Genomic DNA, 20,051 nt, shown 5'->3' on the forward strand with positions numbered 1-20,051 from the left:
CTCTCAGTCTCCTCTTGTCTGGGCTAACTGCCTCAACCATTCCTCATAAGGCTTGGTTTCCAGGCCCTGCATCATCTTGGTCACTCCCCTCTACACACTTTCCAGCTTGTCAGTATCCTCCTTAAATTGTGGTGTCCAGTGGACATTATTCCAGGTTGGGTCTGACCAAGGCAGAATAGAGTACTATTACTTCCCTTGATCTGGACACTATACTTCTGTTGATTCAGCCTAGAATAATTTGAGTTCCTTGGGCTTCAGCTACTGGGAGCTAGGGCATGCGGCAACTCCATACACAATGGACTACACATCCCTGACCACTGGTCTTGCTAGCTAGGGATAATGGGAATTGTAATCCAAAAACAGCTGGACACCTAAGTTTGGGAAACTCTGTGTTAGAGGATAATAGAGCTTATGAGGGTCCCTCATTGCTGCAATGTAGTACTTGAGCAAGTTTCCATATTTTTACTTCAGGGAACTCAAGTTCAAGGCCAGGTTTGTAAGTGGGCAGACATCGACAAGTAAGCATATGAAGTTGGCACTCCAAATTGATTTTGTTTTCAGCCTGTAATATTGTCTTTTTAAAATAAATTTTGGCTGCATTAGTCACAAATACTGGCGATAAAATGCATCCGCTAGCATTGCTGAGGCTGCTACTAGGAATAGGACTGTGTATTTTGGGTTTCTGAGTGTTACTATATCTCATCAGTCATTTCCTATTCTATGCAGAAATCTTAAAACAATTCTCTTTTTTTGGCCTAGAGTTCTTAGACCATTGCCATGCTTGGCTTAACACACTAAGAGAGATAGCAACAGCCTGCTGGACTGTCCAGACAACCAGCTTATTTCCATCTGTCTCAATAAACCCTGTTCCTGACAGGGTTATTACTGTTACTATAGTATTACTATGCCCACCAACCCGTGCCATCATGTTTTGTGCCCAGTAGACCCATTGCTGCTACTAGGAATCTTTTTTGCTTATTGCATGCCATTTCCTTCCATATAGAGAAGCAAAAGGTTTGTTCTCCCACTCTTTTCCTCCCCCCGCCCTTGAATAGCTGGAATATGGGAAGAGAAAAGCTTTGTTGTCTTACTGTCAACAAAGTAAAGGTAAAGGTAAAGGTACCCCTGCCCATTCGGGCCAGTCGTGTCCGACTCTAGGGTTGACTGCTCATCTCGCTCTATAGGCCGGGAGCCGGCGCTGTCTGAAGACACTTCCAGGTCACATGGCCAGCGTGACGAAGCTGCAGCTGGTGAGCCAGCACCAGCGCAGCACATGGAAACGCCGTTTACTTTCCCGTTAGAAAGCGGTCCCTATTTATCTACTTGCACTTAGGGGTGCTTCCGAACTGCTAGGTGGGCAGGAGCTGGGACCGAACGACGGGAGCTCACCCTGCCGCGGGGATTCGAACCGCCGACCATACGATCAGCAAGTCCTAGGCACTGAGGTTTTACCCACAGCGCCACCCGCGTCCCTTGTCAACAAAGTGCTGCCTTGTAAATGGAAAGGGCCACATAAGCAATGTCTGTTCTGTGGCGTTCCTATGTGGGAATCTGTAATGTATTTAAATAAAGGTAAAGGACTCCTGATAGTTAAGTCCAGTCGCAGACGACTTTGGGGTTGCGGTGCTCATCTCACTTTACTGGCTGAGGGAGCTGATGTTTGTCCAGTTTTTCTGGGTCATGTGGCCAGTGTGACTAAGCTGCTTCTGACGAAACCAGAGCAGTGCACAGAAACGCCGTTTACCTTCCCGCCAGAGTGGTACCTATTTACCTACTTGCAGTTTTTGGCGTGCTTTCAAACTGCTCGGTTGGCAGGAGCTGGTACTGAACAACGGAAGTTCACTCCATCGCAGGGATTCGAACTGCCAACCTTCCGATCGGCAAGCTCAAGGCTCAGTGGTTTACACCACAGCGCCACCCATGTCCCTCTGTAATGTATTAAGAGGTCCTTAATGAGTATTTTTGGGTTAGTCATTGCCTCTCTGCTTCATTTTCTTCTGTTTAAGCATGTTGAATCATGTGGAAAGCAGTGTTCAGCATTTATTTAACACTACTTAAAGCATTAGGGACGCGGGTGGCGCTGTGGGTTAAACCACAAAGCTCGGCAGTTCGAATCCCCGCGACTGGGTGAGCTCCCGTTGCTTGGTCCCTGCTCCTGCCAACCCAGCAGTTCGAAAACACGTCAAAGTGCAAGTAGATAAATAGGTACCACTCCAGCGGGAAGGTAAACAGTGTTTCCATGCGCTGCTCTGGTTTGCCAGAAGTGGCTTAGTTATGCTGGCCACATGACTCGGAAGCTGTACGCCGGCTCATTCAGCCAGTAAAGCGAGATGAGCGCTGCACCCCAGAGTCGTCTGTGACTGGACCTAATGGTCAGGGATCCCTTTACCTTTACTTAAAGCATTATCTCAGTAACAGTAAGTAGCCCAATGTTATTACCCCAATATTGCCATGTGGGGTGAGCTTAGAGAGAGGCTGTGCCTTATTTGGGAGATGAATGAAATAAGGATTCTATATCAGAATGTGTAGTAGTTTTATTAATTAACAATCAATAGTAAATGATTAAGTAAATTGGATATTACATCTTTTTCCTCTTCTGCAGCTGTACAATCACAGATAGGTCTGAAAATTCTGTCTGAAATTAAAACGAAATAACAGTAAGGCAAGAAGGAATAAAGCAAAAGACTCGAGCTTTTTTATTTTATGATTTCCTTTGGTATCTCTAGGGACTCTTTGAAATCAAGTAAACGAACTGTTCTGTGGATGGTAGATGTGAAAAAAGAAAAAGAAAAGAGGCATTGCAAAAAGGAAATACATTTAAGTGCCAACTCATTTTAAGGAAGTTTTATTGCTTAAAGAATGCATTGAAATGCCTTTTAAATTAGTATATGTGTTCATTTGAACAGATGCTGTCTTTTTTAAAAAACAAGCTTATTTGGTGGGATAAAAGAAAAATACTCTCACTGCATGAGTAAATGTAAAGCCGAGATTACCCAAAAGTTTTATTTAAATCTGTTGCCAGATTTATTTTTTGTTTTTGCTGATGCACTCTTAACACTAAAACATTCAAGCTAAATGCCTTACATTATTCATTCAGTTACCTCAATGAATCTTGGGCAGCCTCAGTAATGAAGACCAATACATGTAGGCAGGCTTTGGCAGTTTGACAGCATCTCAGTGGATCTGAACAACCCAGCTGGTTTGCATCCTACAATAAGATTTTTTGAAAGGGTCTCAGATATAGTTGTTGTTTATTAAATTTCTATACTGCTTTTCGTACTAAGATCAATTTTTACAATATAAAAACAAAAAAATACATATCATAATTAGGCACACATGTACAAGTAGACATATTTGGTCAGTATCAGGTGTGTGTGTGTGTTACAAAACAGACACCCACACCTGCAACATACTGTTAGCCATGCAAATGTGTTATAAAATGCATTGGGCCACATTTTAGCTGCTGCTACATTGTGAAGGAACCTTTGATCTTGGGATTCTTATACAGTATGTGTGCAGCAAGAGTGCAGTCCTTCACGAGCCTTTCTCCAGATCTATGAAACCTAGTTCTGCTATGAGTCAGAGATGGCATTGAGTCTAGCAAGCCAGAAATCCCCCAAGGGGCAGACTCCTCCATGAAATTGTTGTGGGTGGTGATACCGGATTAAGAATGAAATCAAGGAAACATCCAGAAGAGGAAATGTTATAGTAATGCATGACTTCAATTATCTTCACATAATCTGGCTACATATGGGCATTTCTCTAGTAACTCATAGTATTTATCACATTTCCTTAAAGGCAGAACCCTGAAATTCACTTCAAATTTTGCTTTAGTGGAGATTTTGGTAGCAACTTTAGGTGAGATAGTGAGCCTGGCAACTACCACCTGTCAATTACTTTGCTAGCTTGCAAATACTGAAAATAAGGGGCTGTAGTTGATTAACTTTCTCAGTGTGCATTGAGTCAATCTCAACATGTACCAGAACATTTATGTGACAAAATAAATAGCATATGATGATTACTTTTAACATCTTGCTACCATATCCACATGGGCCAGTCATTATTTGGAATGGTGAGGCTGCCTTTGATTAGCCATTTTCCTTGTATGGTCCAGCTTAAAACAAGGCCCATTTTAAAAACAAATAAATAGTAGCACATCCACAGCTTATACGTTTTAATAAGCCACAGGAATTGCTATGTGCTGCTAATTTCTTCGACATTTCTGGTCTTCTGAATATTGTAATAGGTTAAAAGGAAAGTGATAAGAAAACTATTTGTTCCTGGGGCTTAATTAGAATAAAGGATGATAAATAAAATGAATTTATACTGTTATGACAAGTAACTCAATATTGCCTTTCCCCATCTCAGTAGAGTTCTACTGCTTCTGACAACAGTGACTAGATATTTCAGAATGCACAACTTGCACACTTTTATAATTGACCGTATGTCCCGTCGGTGTTTTTGCCTTGTAACTTGTAGTATCTCTGCTAAATATCTTGTCATGCAGATACTGACTCTGTATTGTTCCATTTCTGTTATTCAAAACCCTTGCCAATTATTCTTACCATCTGTTCACTAATAGATTTTCAGTGATAGATTTTCTCAGCTCAATTAACATAGTACTAAATATATTCTGCTAGTTCCTTGATAATGTAATGGAATTGACTGATCAATATATTATACTTTTATTTGCATGTTTCAGTTCCCTAGGGATGTGATGGCTGGGGCTCTAGGGAGTGGTGGTTCAAAACATTTGGAAGGTGCCAGGTTGGTGGAGACTGCCCTGTATGATATCGCCTACATATCTATTTTGCTATTCCTATAACCTGTAGTATAGAAATGCTGCTAGTAATCAAATCAAATAACATAAATTGAACATTTTTCTTGATGCAATACAGAACCTTTTATTCTTGGTACTCCCTGTGTCTCTTGTTTATTTCAGCTTTAGTCTTTTTGATTCTGCATCTGTTTACCCAAGGATCCCAGCTCTCTACTCTCTTTTCTTACAATGGTACTCTTTACTTACCTGTCTGTGTCTTATCGCAAATATTCAGATAACCAGCTTTATCATTTCTCCTTGTGAATGTAACATCCCATGCCAACCTTGGTTTGGTTTTTCGGTGTTTGTCTCATTAAGTTCTGTTTCATTGTTTGGTTTACATGGGAAAAAAATCAATAAAAATACTTTTTTAAAAAAAGTATTGGGTTTTATATATTTATTGATTAAAAGATTTCAACACCACTTTCCATTTACAGAAAGAAATGCCGAAGTGATTTACAGTAATAAAACAGAACAAATTAAACAAAAATAATTGGCTTTTGGAATACATTCATTGGGGAATGAAGGAACAGAATATTAAATAGTGGGAAAGGACATTAATTAAAAAGGAGGGATGTTGTAACATGTTTGTATTGTATGTTACATATGGGATGGTTGCGTTTTTCATGTGCCAATTCAGAAGAACTTTTTGAAAGCTATGGATAATTCATTTTCTGAAATAGCAATTGGTGGACATTGTCTTCTATAATAATAAGCAGCTGTTTTTTACTGAAACATTTTGTGTGTGCCTCTTCCCACTCCATATTCAACCCCAAACTGACATATTAATCAGCATAGACAATATGGACCTATCTTATATATTCTGCCTTCACGATACATCCACATCTTCTAAATTTGATTTGCAAAAGCTTGCATAACTATGCTTCTAGAATGAAATATTATCATTTTGTTTACTTGAAGGGATGCAGAAATAATTACATGTGATAAACCTTTTTGATTGAAAGAAGCAACCAGTGAAGATTTGTTGATGCAGTGCAAATGTTACTTCTGGTTTTAGGAAAGTTAGCATATTAAATCCCTATGTGTGGAGAGCCTTGTTTCCCTCACCTGATGTTGATTTAAAGTCTGAATGGCTCTTTGCCAATTTAGAATGATGCACAAGAGGATTTTGTGAATTGACTTTTTAGGCTGATCTGAATGCTGCCTTGAATTTTAGTTCTGCCTTTCCACTTGAGAATTAATTAAATCTCCTTATTGTTTTAACTGTGAAAAGAAGTCTTCATTGTTGGAACAAATCTCACAGTTAATAATATTTAAGCTTATCTTTTAGGTGCAATACCCAAGTGCCCAGTAAATGTAAATTTTACGTTTGCTGTTTTACTGTGCTATGTTGACCTTTTGCTGTTCTTGCTTATTGAAAAAAGAGAGTCTCTAAACACTGTATCAGAAAGTTTCACACAGCAACGGCTCAAACTGAGTTGGAAAGTCAATCTTGCATTGTTATCCATTGAGCACAAACCATTTCCCTTATTCAGAATTGTTGGTTAGAGACAACAACAACAATTTTATTTATGCCCCACCCTAACCTGGGGAGACCTAACCCGGGGAGAAAACAGTAAAGACCTGATGATGAGAGCACAGCAGAGGTTATATTTTCTGAGAATCCTCTGGAAAAATAATCTCTCAGAGGACCTGTTGATGGCATTTTACCATTGTACTGTTGAGAGTGTATTAACTTATGGTCTGTGTGTGTGGTTTGGGAGCTGCACGGTCAGGGAAAAAACAATGCTGTCCAGGGTTGTAAAGACTGCGGAGAGAATAATTGGGTGCACTCTTCCCACTTTGGATCAAATCTATGCTTCCAGGTGTCATAAGAAAGCTGCAGAGATAGTGCAGGATAGTACGCACCCCAGAAATGATCTCTTTCAGCTTCTGCCTTCTGGAAGAAGGTACAGGGTTATAAAGATTGGGACTAGCTCCCTGAGAATCAGTTTCTATCCAAATGCGATTTTGGTTTTAAAGGCAGTGTAAGGTAGTCTCTATGGGAGTATATTGTATTTAATTATGGGGCATCAGTGTTTTAGGAGGTTAACCAGGCTGGGATAGCTGGGATAGCAGGCTTGTTGGTTTTTGAATGTCTGATGTAGATTTTTTTCAGTTTCGTTGTTCTGTATGGGACAATGACAATAAAGATTATCATATCATATCGTACCCATCTGGCTGGGTTTCCCCAGCCTCTCTAGAATTTAGCCCTACTCTTTTCCCACTGGGTGCTCCACCACCCTCTCCCCTGCCACCCTAATCCCTCTGCTCTCCTCCCTTAGCTTAGTGTCCAGCAGCAGGAAGGGGCTGTTTTCCCCTTTTATTCACCTTTAGTTGGGTGTATGTGTTGTGTGGTGCCATCACTATCTGATTCTCAGCACTCTTGGAAGATGAGGATGGCAGGCCCAGATGGAATCTTAACACTGGGTTCTTTGCTATGCAGTGCTACTACTTAAATACCGTATTTTTCTCTCTATTACACGCAGATTTTTTCTCCTAAAAAGGAAGGGGAAATGTCTGTGCGTGTTATTGAGCGAATGTGGGGGGGTCCCTGGAGCCGATTAGGGGAGCGCAGGAACAAAAATCAGCAAAAATCAAATCGTGCGTTGCGTCGGAGAGGGAAACCTGAAAAGAGGAAGTTGCTGCTTTCCTGCATTCTGCCTCAGGGTCTTACTGCCCACTCGCTTGTGTTTCATTGCTGTGTTTGCTCAAACGGAACAAAGAGCAGGCAAATCCCCTCCCCTCCAGGCAAGCAGAGGGGAAAGCAGAGGTCTTTCCTTCTAATTCCTCTTCGTGCTCCTCGCAGGCAGCCAGAAAACATGCAGGAGAGAGAGAGCTGGCTTCGGTTTGGGGAAACCTTTGCCTTTCTTTCCTCCCTCCAGTTAAATCCCTCTCCTGCATTCTTAGCCAGCTGCTTCTCTGCACACCGCTCGCATGCTCCTTTTCCCTTCTGTGTTTTTCCTTCCCTCCCCACTTAAAATGTAGTTAAAAAGCATGGATCCACATGGATCCTCAGGATCTTTGGATTGGGCCACCCCAAATTCACCATCAGATCACATAGCAGCCTGCCCCCCCAAAATCACACACCCACTGTTGCCTGGGGCTGCAATGGTGCAAAAACGTGGTTAAAAAGCATGGATCCACATGGATCCTCAGGATCTTTGGATTGGGCCACCCCAAATTCACCATCAGATCACATAGCAGCCTGCCCCCCAAAAATCACACACCCACTGTTGCCTGGGGCTGCAATGGTGCAAAAATGTGGTTAAAAAGCATGGATCCACATGGATCCTCAGGATCTTTGCATTGAGCTATCCCAAATTCACCATCCGATCACATGTCTGTGGCCACAGCATGAAGCACAAAAATGATACATCCACTGTTTCATTCAGAATTTTTTTCCTTGTTTTCCTCCTCTAAAAAACGATGTGCGTGTTATGGTCAGGTGCGTGTTATAGAGCGAAAAATACGGTAAATCTGAAAGGAAAAGAAGAATGGGACCCCATCAACCCTAGTCACTCTCCTAGTCAACATCAAGTGGTGGAAATAGAAGGAGGGGGTCCTTTAGCACCATTTAGTCTTCCAAATGCATATTGGAAAGGTGGCGTTCATGGCCAGGGCTTCATCAGGTGCTTTGCTGTGTCAGCTGTGGCCCTGCTGGACTTGACATCTTTCCGCAGGGCCTGCAAGACGGAGCTGTTCTGCCAGGCCTTTGGTCGGGGTTCAGTCTGACTCCCTCTCCCCTTTCATAAGAACTTGCATGAAAGTGGCCTCCCAATTTTTCTCACAGGCCCATATAAGTTCAGCACAAACAGTTGGGCCTGGTGAGCATTTAAGGTCCCCAACCCTAATCTGCGGGTTGCCATCCGATTGGATTTTATTCTGATTCTGATCTAATTTGAGGATGTATTTTAATTGATTGTCAGATTTTATGTTAATGTGTTATACATTTGATGTTAGCCGCTCTGAGCCTGGCTTCGGCTGGGGAGGGCTGGATATAAATAAAATTTATTATTATTATTATTATTATTATTATTATTATTATTATTATTATTATTATCTAAAGGTTAAAGGGGCGGGAAGGGTGCAGAAAAATATGCACTGACTGGCGGGAGCCCTGGGATATAGCTGCCCTTGCCAGTTGCTCATGTTGTGCCTGTTTCTTCCTGTGCCGCCTGCAGTTTCCGCTTTTGTCAATCTGCCATTGCTTTCTGTTCAGCAGCTTCAGCTTTTGTAGCTGGAGTCATTTAGGGACCTGCCCTCTCAAGCCAGGTGGAAAAGGCATGCTAGGCAGGTCTCCAAGAACTCACAGCCAAGATTTAAAATTAAATGGCAAATTTGAGAAGGCTTAAGTATGTGGTGAACTGAGAATAGGAATTACCGTATTCTGTAAGTAGGTCAGAGCTGGCAACAGAATCCAGAAGCAGAGCAGGGTCTCCTGAATTAGCGCACCTCCCCCCCAAATTGGACCTTTCTTTCCGATGAAGCTAGAAGAAATAACTTTAGAGATATTAGTGTGAGGGAGGGAAGCTTCTTTTGAAAATCTAAACTTATGTGGTAATCTGAGGGCTGCCTTTTAAAAAATGTCTTTTTTTCTTTTGACGGTAAGAGCCACTCTGTGTGGCTAGAAAGCCTTGCTGTCACCATGCATGCTCAAAATCGGCAAATAAATGCCCTCGGGAGCAACAGGGCTGCCCTATCCTGGAAGGAAAGAGAGTAGCCAATTAGAGATCAGATTACATTTAATCAAAAAATGCTATGCAGAAGCCGAAGCATTGTGAGTTCAGCATTATGATCTCCATATGGCAGCTGGGGCATAGAGAATAGTGGTTTTTCTATAGTAACCTAGCACAGGACAAATTTGAGCCAGGAACTCTTTCACCTGTTTTCTCTTGGCTTTTCCCTGGCCATTAATACCAGTTCCTGGACTTCCTGGTTACTGTGATTTATATTTTAACTTTGTTTTATTGTGATATTTTGCTGTGGTTTTATTTGTTTGTGAATTGTCTTAGTGTTTGAAATAGAAGGCAGTACAGTGGTACCTCGGGTTACATACGCTTCAGGTTACATACACTTCGGGTTACAGACTCCGCTAACCCAGAAATAGTGCTTCAGGTTAAAAACTTTGCTTCAGGATAAGAACAGAAATCGTGTTCCGGCGGCACGGCAGCAGCAGGAGGCCCCATTTGCTAAAGTGGTGCTTCAGGTTAAGAACAGTTTCAGGTTAAGTGCGGACCTCCGGAACGAATTAAGTACTTAACCCGAGGTACCACTGTATATTAATTGTTCATATAAAACAATAAATAAATAATAGCTCTACCAACTGTTGGTAGCCATTTTTAGGTAGCATCCAAACATTTGTGAAAATAGTGCCATGTTCTAAACTCCTGCAGAAGTATCTAATGCTTTTTTTTTGCTGCTTCTCCCTGTGAATTTGATTGGTGAAAATGTAACAGGACAGGGATGAAAAGGTTACATGCGTTTCATTTCCCCCTTCTGAAATCGTACTTTACAAAAATGAAGTAGGTTTTATAAAGGTGATTAATTTGAGAAAGTTGACCAAATGTGAAAAAATAAACTGCATTTCTTCTCAACTGTAATTACTTAAAATGAAATGTTGAACAGGTAACTTAAAAAGGATAGTTAAGTATTTGGCTTTATTGATCTGTCTTCACAGAGAGCAAATGGCAAACAGGAACAAGAGACATTATGTTTAATTAGCTAAATTAAATACCTGTCCAATCATTTCTAGTTTGGCAGAAAACATTTTGTAATATTATACATAAGACACTAAAATATGACACCTTAAAAAGAACTGTAATGATCTGAGGTAAGAGGGTATCATAATTTTATCTTTTTAAAGATATTTGAAACTAAACAAGGTTTAGTTAAGCATTGCTGTTTGTATCAGCGAAGTTTAGACTTTGCACACTTTATCAGCTAAGAATGTGAACTTCAGGTACAAAATGATTCAGCTAATTTACTCTATTGCTATCAAGCACCATAGGAAATCTGAATCAGTATGGAACAGTAGTCTGTTTCCAAAGGATGGGTTTTTAACCACCAGAGTAAGAAGATGCACAGGTGCTGTCACAGCCATCCCACCTGGTGTGCCCTCCTCTGAGAAAGCAAGAGAGGTGATGGAGATGCAACTGCAGAGGCAATGGGTGAACCTAGTGGGTGGGGAGGAGATCCTGCCCAAGCAGGATGGAACTCTGTGACCATCAGCTGCTGCATGGGGAAATTCAATAGAGTGGTACCTCCGGTTACAAACTCAATGCATTCCGGAGGTCCGTTTTTAACCAGAAACTGTTCTTAACATGAGGCATGCTTTCGCTAATGGGGCCTCCTGCTGCCGCCACACCACTGGCGCATGACTTCCACTCGCATCCCAGGGCAAAGTTCGCTACTAGGAGCATCTACTTCCAGGTTAGCGGAACTCGTTACCCGAAGCGTTCGTAAGGAGGACGGTACGTAACCCGAGGTTCCACTGTAGTGCAACCCAGTTTCCATGGAAAACTCACTGGTGTGCCCGAACCAGGTAGGATTGAACTCTGTGGGTAAAGTCTGAGGGAGTTAAGAGGACACTTAATGTCAAGTAAGGAGAGGGAAAGGCCATAGATAGACATACATGTGGATAAACTGGTTTCAGAAGAGAAAGTAGACTATAAATTGCTCTGGCCTGGAGCAGTGTAGCTAACTTCATTGAGGAATTAGAGATGTGGAAAGACAGAAGAGGAGGAGGAAAAAGAGAACCAGTGAACAACAGATGATTTCCTGTCCTAGATTGAAGGTCAGAAACTTTATCAGCTTCATTATTGGTGTTCAGTTCCTTTGTCCTATGGAGATAATGCAATATTATTAAACAGGGTGGTTGGGGTCACTTTAATATTTAAAGTGTTGCTTTAAAATATTAGGCCATTGCATATGTAGTTAAATAACACTATGCTATCTAATTGGAGTACAATGAAGTACAGACACAGCAACAAGGCCCCAAGTTGACAGCTTTACTGTCTAATAGGCTGATGTTGGAAACAAAGAGGGCCTTTGGGGCCAAGTGATAGAAAATGAGTGTGTTGCTTTCAGCTCTGAAAATGTTGAGAATGTTTTGCATGTGAGCATTTGTACTGCGTAATAGATAGACTTCATTAATTTCATAGCCAGTATCCTGTACTCACATTAATTAAAAATGAAGCATCGTTTGGAAGAACCGTAGCATGAACTGTATGGATTGTAGTGGTGGCATTCTGATTATGAGAAGCTTCTGTAGAAGCTTCATGCTGGGCCTACTGAAGGATTCTTGCCCCATCCAAACTTGTCTGTGCATTTGTGTGTATGAGAACATTGTGTATGTATCTGTGGACATGCAGTTCCTCCCTGCAAGTCATCTGGATTTGACACTCTTGCTTTAAAAGCATATTGTTATAGATAAAGTAAAGGTAAAGGGACCCCTGACAGTTAAGTCCAGTTACCAGAGCAGCGCACGGAAACACCGTTTACCTTCTCGCCGGAGCGGTACCTATTTATCTACTTGCACTTTAACGTGCTTTCAAACTACTAGGTTGGCAGGAGCTGGGACCGAGCAACGGGAGCTCACCCCGTAGCGGGAATTCGAACCGCCAACCTTCCGATCGGCAAGCCCAAGGCTCAGTGGTTTAGACCACAGCGCCACCCATGTTCCTTATGATTTTTAAATGAATGCATTTCAAGAGGATTTGATCCTCTTCTGTAATACCTCATAGTTACAGCATTGTTATCAAGCAGATTTTTGTAAGCAAAAGCATTTGTGCCTTTTTGCATGCACTTTTGTTTTTGTGGGTTAGGACATTTAATTGCATGTAAAAGTGCACATAAATTTCATAACATTGTATAGAATCCATCACTTGGCCAAGACAGCTTTGCTTCCTTTCCTATCAACTTCTTCCCCAGTGCTTCCTTCAATTTTACTTTTATACCTGAGTTGAGAAGAAGTGCAAAGCTCATATATTTGATTGTTATCCAAGGACCAGGGTGTCTGATCCTCAATAATTTTTAAGGAGCCACTTGAGTGAGCTCCCATGTCCTGATCCTTAGGACAGCCTCCTGATTTATTGCAACCCACTGAAGAAGAGCTTCTTCCAACTTCCTTCCACCATGGAATAAGCAATATTTGACAGGGAAGGTGTCCTGTCCCCCGTCCCCCCGTGGCATAGAACCCCACAACTCACTGGTCTCTTCCCTGTGGTTCTCCTCCTCCTTATCCCATCTCACCACTGACAGAGCCTTAGTTTCACTCTCTATCCTATCTCCTCTCTCCAGGGCCCCTTCATCACCCTGCTAGTCCCTGGCATTTACTTTGAAATATATCTTTTGAGATAAAGTAATTGAAATGTCATTGAAATGTTAGTAGTATTTGTTGATTTATGACAGTACAGTGATACCTCGGGTTACTGACGCTTCAGGTTACAGACACTTCAGGTTACAGACTCCGCTAACCCAGAAATAGTACCTCGGGTTAAGAACTTTGCTTCAGGATGAGAACAGAAATCGTGTTCTGGCGGTGCGGCAGCAGCGGGATGCCCCATTAGCTAAAGTGGTATCTCAGGTTAAGAACAGTTTCAGGTTAAGAACGGACCTCCAAAACGAATTAAGTTCTTAACCCGAGGTACCACTGTATGGATATGGGTAATGTTTATAGCTAAAATACTATTCAGTGTAGTAGTGACAAGAAAATGGATTCGGCTAGAACAGCTCACACAGTTTCCTATAGGCAGCATGAGAGAAAGAAGGCTGCTAGAAAAATGAGGCGAAGAAGCTTATTCAGAGTTCTGGTTTGTTTGCTTTGAAGGTGACCAGGTGCTTTTCAGTGACCAGGTGCAATTGGCCACTGATGCTGTCCGGGATGAAATATCACCCCAGGCCAATGGAGGTGCTTGTCTGTCCTCCTGACAGCTACCAGACAGAATGTTTGACTCTGTTGAGATCAATGAAAAATCCAGTACTTGGAAAATAAACCATTTGAAGAATGGACTCAGAAGTCCTAAATACAACTTGCATGCTTTTCCATATTTTATCCCTGCCCCTCACCAAAATATGAGAGTTCTGAAAAGCTGTGCTTTGAGGGATGCTACTAGCAAAATCAGTCAGGCAACAAGATAGTGCATTCAAGTGGAATGCTAGCATTACATCTAAAAGGGATAAAGTCTTTATACTAAAATGTCAAGGCTGCCTTTTATTCAGGTCATTGACTGTTTCCAGCAGCTCAATGATATATAAGAATTTTAAGAAGAGTGAGAAGAATACACAGTCATTTATGGTTTGTTGTAAGTGGCACTATGTCTGTGTGTGGTGGTGGGGATATTTATATCAATACTGAGTAGTATTGCTGCATACTAAAACTATTGCAGAAATTCTATTTTTACGTAATAGCTGATTTCCTTTTAGTTATCTTTCTCTTAACCGTGGGCTGATTTATACAACCAGGTGTACTAGTTATAAACTCCCATTCCATTCCTGCAACTTATGGCAAGGTAGTGTGCATTGTGTCTCTGTTTGGAAGGAAACACTTGCATAACTGCACCAGAGATTCAGAAATGAGTATGGAAGTTCCAGTTTTATGTTAAATTAGAAGCAAACTATAAAACAGTTTCTTTGATTTTTCGATGTTGGGTGTTCTTTCAATTTTTGTTTTGTTTTGCTTTAGCGCTCTTTTCAGAAATATTTTAGTCAGTTGACTGAATCCTGTGATTCTTCAATGGCATCATGTGTCATAAAATAATAACATTTGATGTACTAAAGGGTAACAATTTTGTTCTACTTGCTATTTTGTTATACAGTTCTGCTTTCCTTCCACTTGTTATTTTTAACAAAAAAACTGGATATCTGTTTTTGTTGCTTAAAACTCTGTTTCAAAACACCCCCCCCCGCCGCCCTATACCAATGGAAGCCAAACATAAGTTAGCTTTCAGAGTTTTTGAAAACAGTTTGAAAACAGGTCTGATAAAACTGACTTTCTGAATTGGCTTCTGTGGGATAGTGTGGTCACTGCTTAGAAAATGCCTTGGCTTATCTGAGTTATTTTTTGATGTGATATTATTTGCTATTGATTTTGGTCAGGATACAATCCCCTTGTGGACAGGGTAGAATGAGAAGGACAATTTTCCCTTCTGGATGCATCTTCCCCATCCAACTGAATTTCCTATAGAGGTTCCTTGAAGGTCAGGGGTAGCTTTTCAGGTTGCATTAGGGAATGAATATGGAAAACCCTGGGTGCCTGCACTGTGTAGGCTTTTCAGGCTTGGCCTTTTGAAAGAAGAGGGATTATGCCATGAAAGAGCAAGTTGCTGAATGTCGGTTTATTATTGCATTTTATAATGTGAATTATAACCTTTGCAAACCATCTCTGTGTTTTAACTTGTATTTATAATAATTTATAATATAATATATGTCATCTTGTACATATTCAGTGTGACCTTTTAGGAAATTCCTATTAATGAATATATTTACTACAAAACTATTTCACCATTTACTACAAAAGTCATGGTAATTTCTGGATTTCTCCATTGAACTATGCTCCCATGTATGTGTGGTGACAGTCATACATTGCTATCAAGTATATACAATAATATGGCTGCGATCCTGTACACACTTGTCATACATAGCAGGAAGTAAACCCAATTGCACACATGCATAGTTATATTTCAGTGCCCAGAATCCTAAAGAGATACTTGAAGCCAGCCCAAGCCATCAGGTTATGACTTTTTCCTTTTGAAAAACAAATGTGTGCCACCTATGCATATTACAACTTGTTTCTGAAAATCCTATTAAGTTCAGAAAAAGTTTGACATGCAGTTTTATGTATTGTTGTCCCAGAAGTACCAGTTTTAAAACTCTCTGGGACATAGTCCCATTTTTTGTCTTGCTTTTAATCTAGTCAAGGCTAATACCTGTAGGTCAATGATTTCATATATGACATATATAATTTTCTAACAGCATACATCGTAGCACATTGCTGAAGAAAATGTAATTAAAATAACTGTTTTCTTTAAAAGGTCAGATTCAAATGGCATGACCAGGCATTCAACATAGAAGCTAATATTGTAAAGTGCATGTGCAGCAAAAGGCATGTGTGAGTGTGTGTGCATGCCTGTGTTTGTGTGTAGGTTTGATACATCTGTGCCATAACAACAACAACATATTTATAACCCACCCATCTGGCTAGGTTCCCCCAGCTACTCTGGCTGGCTCCCAACAGAATTGTTGTTGTTGTTTAGTCGTTTAGTCGTGTCGGACTCTTCGTGACCCCATGGACCAGAGCACGCCAGGCACCTCTGTCCTCCACTACTTCCCGCAGTTTGGTCAAACTCATGCTGGTAACCTCGAAAACACTATCCAACCATCTCGTCCTCTGTCGCCCCCTTCTCCTTGTGCCCTCCATCTTTCCCAACATCAGGGTCTTTTCCAGGGAGTCTTCTCTTCTCATGAGGTGGCCAAAGTACTGGAGCCTCAGCTTCACGATCTGTCCTTCCAGTGAGCACTCAGGGCTGATTTCCTTAAGAATGGATGCGTTTGATCTTCTTGCAGTCCATGGGACTCTCAAGAGTCTCCTCCAGCACCATAATTCAAAAGCATCAATTCTTCGGCGATCAGCCTTCTTGATGGTCCAGCTCTCACTTCCATACATCACTACTGGGAAAACCATGGCTTTAACTATACGGACCTTTGTTGGCAAGGTGACGTCTCTACTTCTCAAGATGCTGTCTAGGCCTGTCATTGCCCTTCTCCCAAGAAGCAGGCGTCTTTTAATTTCGTGGCTGCTGTCACCATCTGCAGTGATCATGGAGCCCAAGAAAGTAAAATCTCTCACTGCCTCCATTTCTTCCCCTTCTATTTGCCAGGAGGTGATGGGACCAGTGGCCATGATCTTCGTTTTTTTGATGTTGAGCTTCAGACCATATTTTGCGCTCTCCTCTTTCACCCTCATTAAAAGGTTCTTTAATTCCTCCTCACTTTCTGCCATCAAGGTTGTGTCATCTGCATATCTGAGGTTGTTGATATTTCTTCCGGCAATCTTAATTCCAGCTTGGGATTCATCCAGCCCAGCCTTTCGCATGATGTATTCTGCATATAAATTAAATAAGCAGGGAGACAAAATACAGCCTTGTCGTACTCCTTTCCCAATTTTGAACCAATCAGTTGTTCCATATCCAGTTCTAACTGTAGCTTCTTGTCCCACATAGAGATTTCTCAGGAGACAGATGAGGTGATCAGGCACTCCCATTTCTTTAAGAACTTGCCATAGTTTGCTGTGGTCGACACAGTCAAAGGCTTTTGCATAGTCAATGAAGCAGAAGTAGATGTCTTTCTGGAACTCTCTAGCTTTCTCCATAATCCAGCGCATGTTTGCAATTTGGTCTCTGGTTCCTCTGCCTCTTCTAAATCCAGCTTGCACTTCTGGGAGTTCTCGATCCACATACTGCTTGAGCCTTCCTTGTAGAATTTTAAGCATAACCTTGCTAGCGTGTGAAATGAGTGCAATTGTGCGGTAGTTGGAGCATTCTTTGGCACTGCCCTTCTTTGGGACTGGGATGTAGACTGATCTTCTCCAATCTTCTGGCCACTGCTGAGTTTTCCAAATTTGCTGGCATATTGAGTGTAGCACCTTAACAGCATCATCTTTTAAAATTTTAAATAGTTCAGCTGGAATACCATCACTTCCACTGGCCTTGTTATTTGCAGTGCTTTCTAAGGCCCATTTGACTTCACTCTCCAGGATGTCTGGCTCAAGGTCAGCAACCACACTACCTGGGGTGTACGAGACATCCATATCTTTCTGGTATAATTCCTCTGTGTATTCTTGCCACCTCTTCTTGATGTCTTCTGCTTCTGTTAGGTCCTTACCACTTTTGTCCTTTATTATGGTAATCTTTGTATGAAATGTTCCTTTCATATCTCCAATTTTCTTGAACAGATCTCTGGTTCTTCCCATTCTGTTGTTTTCCTCTATTTCTTTGCATTGCTCGTTTAAGAAGGCCTTCTTGTCTCTCCTTGCTATTCTTTGGAAATCTGCATTCAATTTCCTGTATCTTTCACTATCTCCCTCGCATTTTGCTTGCCTTCTCTCCCCCGCTATTTGTAAGGCCTCATTGGACAGCCACTTTGCTTTCTTGCATTTCCTTTTCATTGGGATGGTTTTCGTTGCTGCCTCCTGTACAATGTTACGAGCCTCCATCCATAGTTCTTCAGGCACTCTGTCCACCAAATCTAAATCCTTAAACCTGTTTGTCACTTCCACTGTGTATTCATAAGGGATTTGACTTAGATTGTATCTTACCGGCCCAGTGGTTTTTCCTACTTTCTTCAGTTTAAGCTTGAATTTTGCTATAAGAAGCTGATGATCTGAGCCACAGTCAGCTCCAGGTCTTGTTTTTGCTGACTGTATAGAGCTTCTCCATCTTTGGCTGCAGAGAATATAATCAATCTGATTTCGATGCTGCCCATCTGGTGATGTCCATGTGTAGAGTCGTCTCTTGTGTTGTTGGAAAAGCGTGTTTGTGATGACCAGCTTGTTCTCTTGACAGAACTCTATTAGCCTTTGCCCTGCTTCGTTTTGATCTCCAAGGCCAAACTTGCCAGTTGTTCCTTTTATCTCTTGCCTCCCTACTTTAGCATTCCAATCCCCTATAATGAGAAGAACATCCTTCTTTGGTGTCACTTCTATAAGGTGTTGTAAGTCTTCATAGAATTGGTCAATTTCAGTTTCTTCAGCACCAGTAGTTGGTGCATAAACTTGGATTACTGTGATGTTAAAAGGTCTGCCTTGGATTCGTATCGAGATCATTCTATCATTTTTGAGATTGCATCCCAGTACAGCTTTCACCACTCTTTTGTTGACTATGAGGGCCAACAGAATTAAAAGCACAATAAAACATCAAACATTAAAAACTTCCCTAAACAGGGCTGCCTTCAGATGTCTTCTAAAAGTCAGATAGTTGTTTATTTCCTTGACATCTTATGGGAGGACATTCCACAGGGTGGGCGCCACCCCCGAGAAGGTCCTCTGCCTTGTTCCCTGTAACCTCACTTCTCGCAGGGAAGTAACTGCCAGAAGGCTCAGTGTCCGGGCTGAACGATGGGGGTGGTGATGCTCCTTCAGGTACACTGGGCCGAAGCTGTTAAGGGCTTTCAAGGTCAGCACCAGCACTCTGAATTGCACTTAGAAACGTATTGGGAGCCAATGTAGGTCTTTCAGGACCCGTGTTATATGGTCATAGAAGTAATGTTGGGACTGGAGAAGAATCCCCCACCCCAGATTGTGGATGTCTATAGGTCTGAGTAATACCTGGTTTTCAATATCGCGATATATCATCAAGTAAACTCCACAATATCTCGATATATCATGATATGTATCTGTGTTGGCGGAGGGCCTTGCTGGGCCTTGCCAGGGAAATGGAGGATTTTGCTGGGTATCCCTGCAGCAGAGGAGGGCCTCACCACACCTATCCACAGTGGCAGAGGGCTTCCTGGGAATCCTTGCAGCGGCAGAGGGTCTCACTACACCTATCCACAGCGGCAGCAGGCCTTGCTGTGACTCCCCACAGCTGCTGAAGGCCTTGCAGTGCCTCCCTGCAGCTGTGGAGGGCCTCCCCAAGCATCCCCACAGAGGTGGAGGGCCCCATCGCGCCTTTCTGCAGTGGTGGAAGGCCTTGCCATGCCTCCCCATGGCAGTGGAGGGCTTTAAAATGTAAGGAAGTAGTAGATTTAATAAAAATATTAAATAAACTTCTCTATAATATTTTTAACATACAGTGGTACCTCAGGTTACATATGCTTCAGGTTACATACACTTCAGGTTACAGACTCCGCTAAGCAAGAAATAGTGCTTCAGGTTAAGAACTTTGCTTCAGGATGAGAACAGAAATCGTGTTCCGGTGGCGTGGCAGCAGCAGGAGGCCCCATGAGCTAAAGTGGTGCTTCAGGTTAAGTACAGTTTCAGGTTAAGTACAGACCTCCGGAACGAATTAAGTACTTAACCCGAGGTACCACTGTATTTTCAGCTAATTTAAGAATAGTTCAGGTGATTTCCTAGTCAAGTTGCATCTGCTTCTCCACTCAGAGGTCTAAGTGGAATCTGTGCATGCATAAGCCCCACTGAGTTCAACTAAACTTCTACCTTCCTGGGAGTAAGCCCCGTTGAATTCAGTAGGGCTTGCTTGTGAGTAGATATGTATTTGCTTGCGCTGCTTACAAA

The 20,051-nt window shown here is 41.8% G+C and overlaps 1 protein-coding gene across 3 annotated transcripts in view; it reads left to right on the forward strand.

Moving 5' to 3' along the window:
• The window catches only part of CTNNA2 (catenin alpha 2), a 547,409-nt gene that overhangs the window by 67,139 nt on the left and 460,219 nt on the right, over positions 1–20,051 (forward strand). The gene's annotated exons all lie outside the window — the stretch shown is intronic.

Source organism: Podarcis muralis, chromosome 9, assembly GCF_964188315.1.
Source record: "Podarcis muralis chromosome 9, rPodMur119.hap1.1, whole genome shotgun sequence".
NCBI classification, from domain to species: domain Eukaryota; kingdom Metazoa; phylum Chordata; class Lepidosauria; order Squamata; family Lacertidae; genus Podarcis; species Podarcis muralis.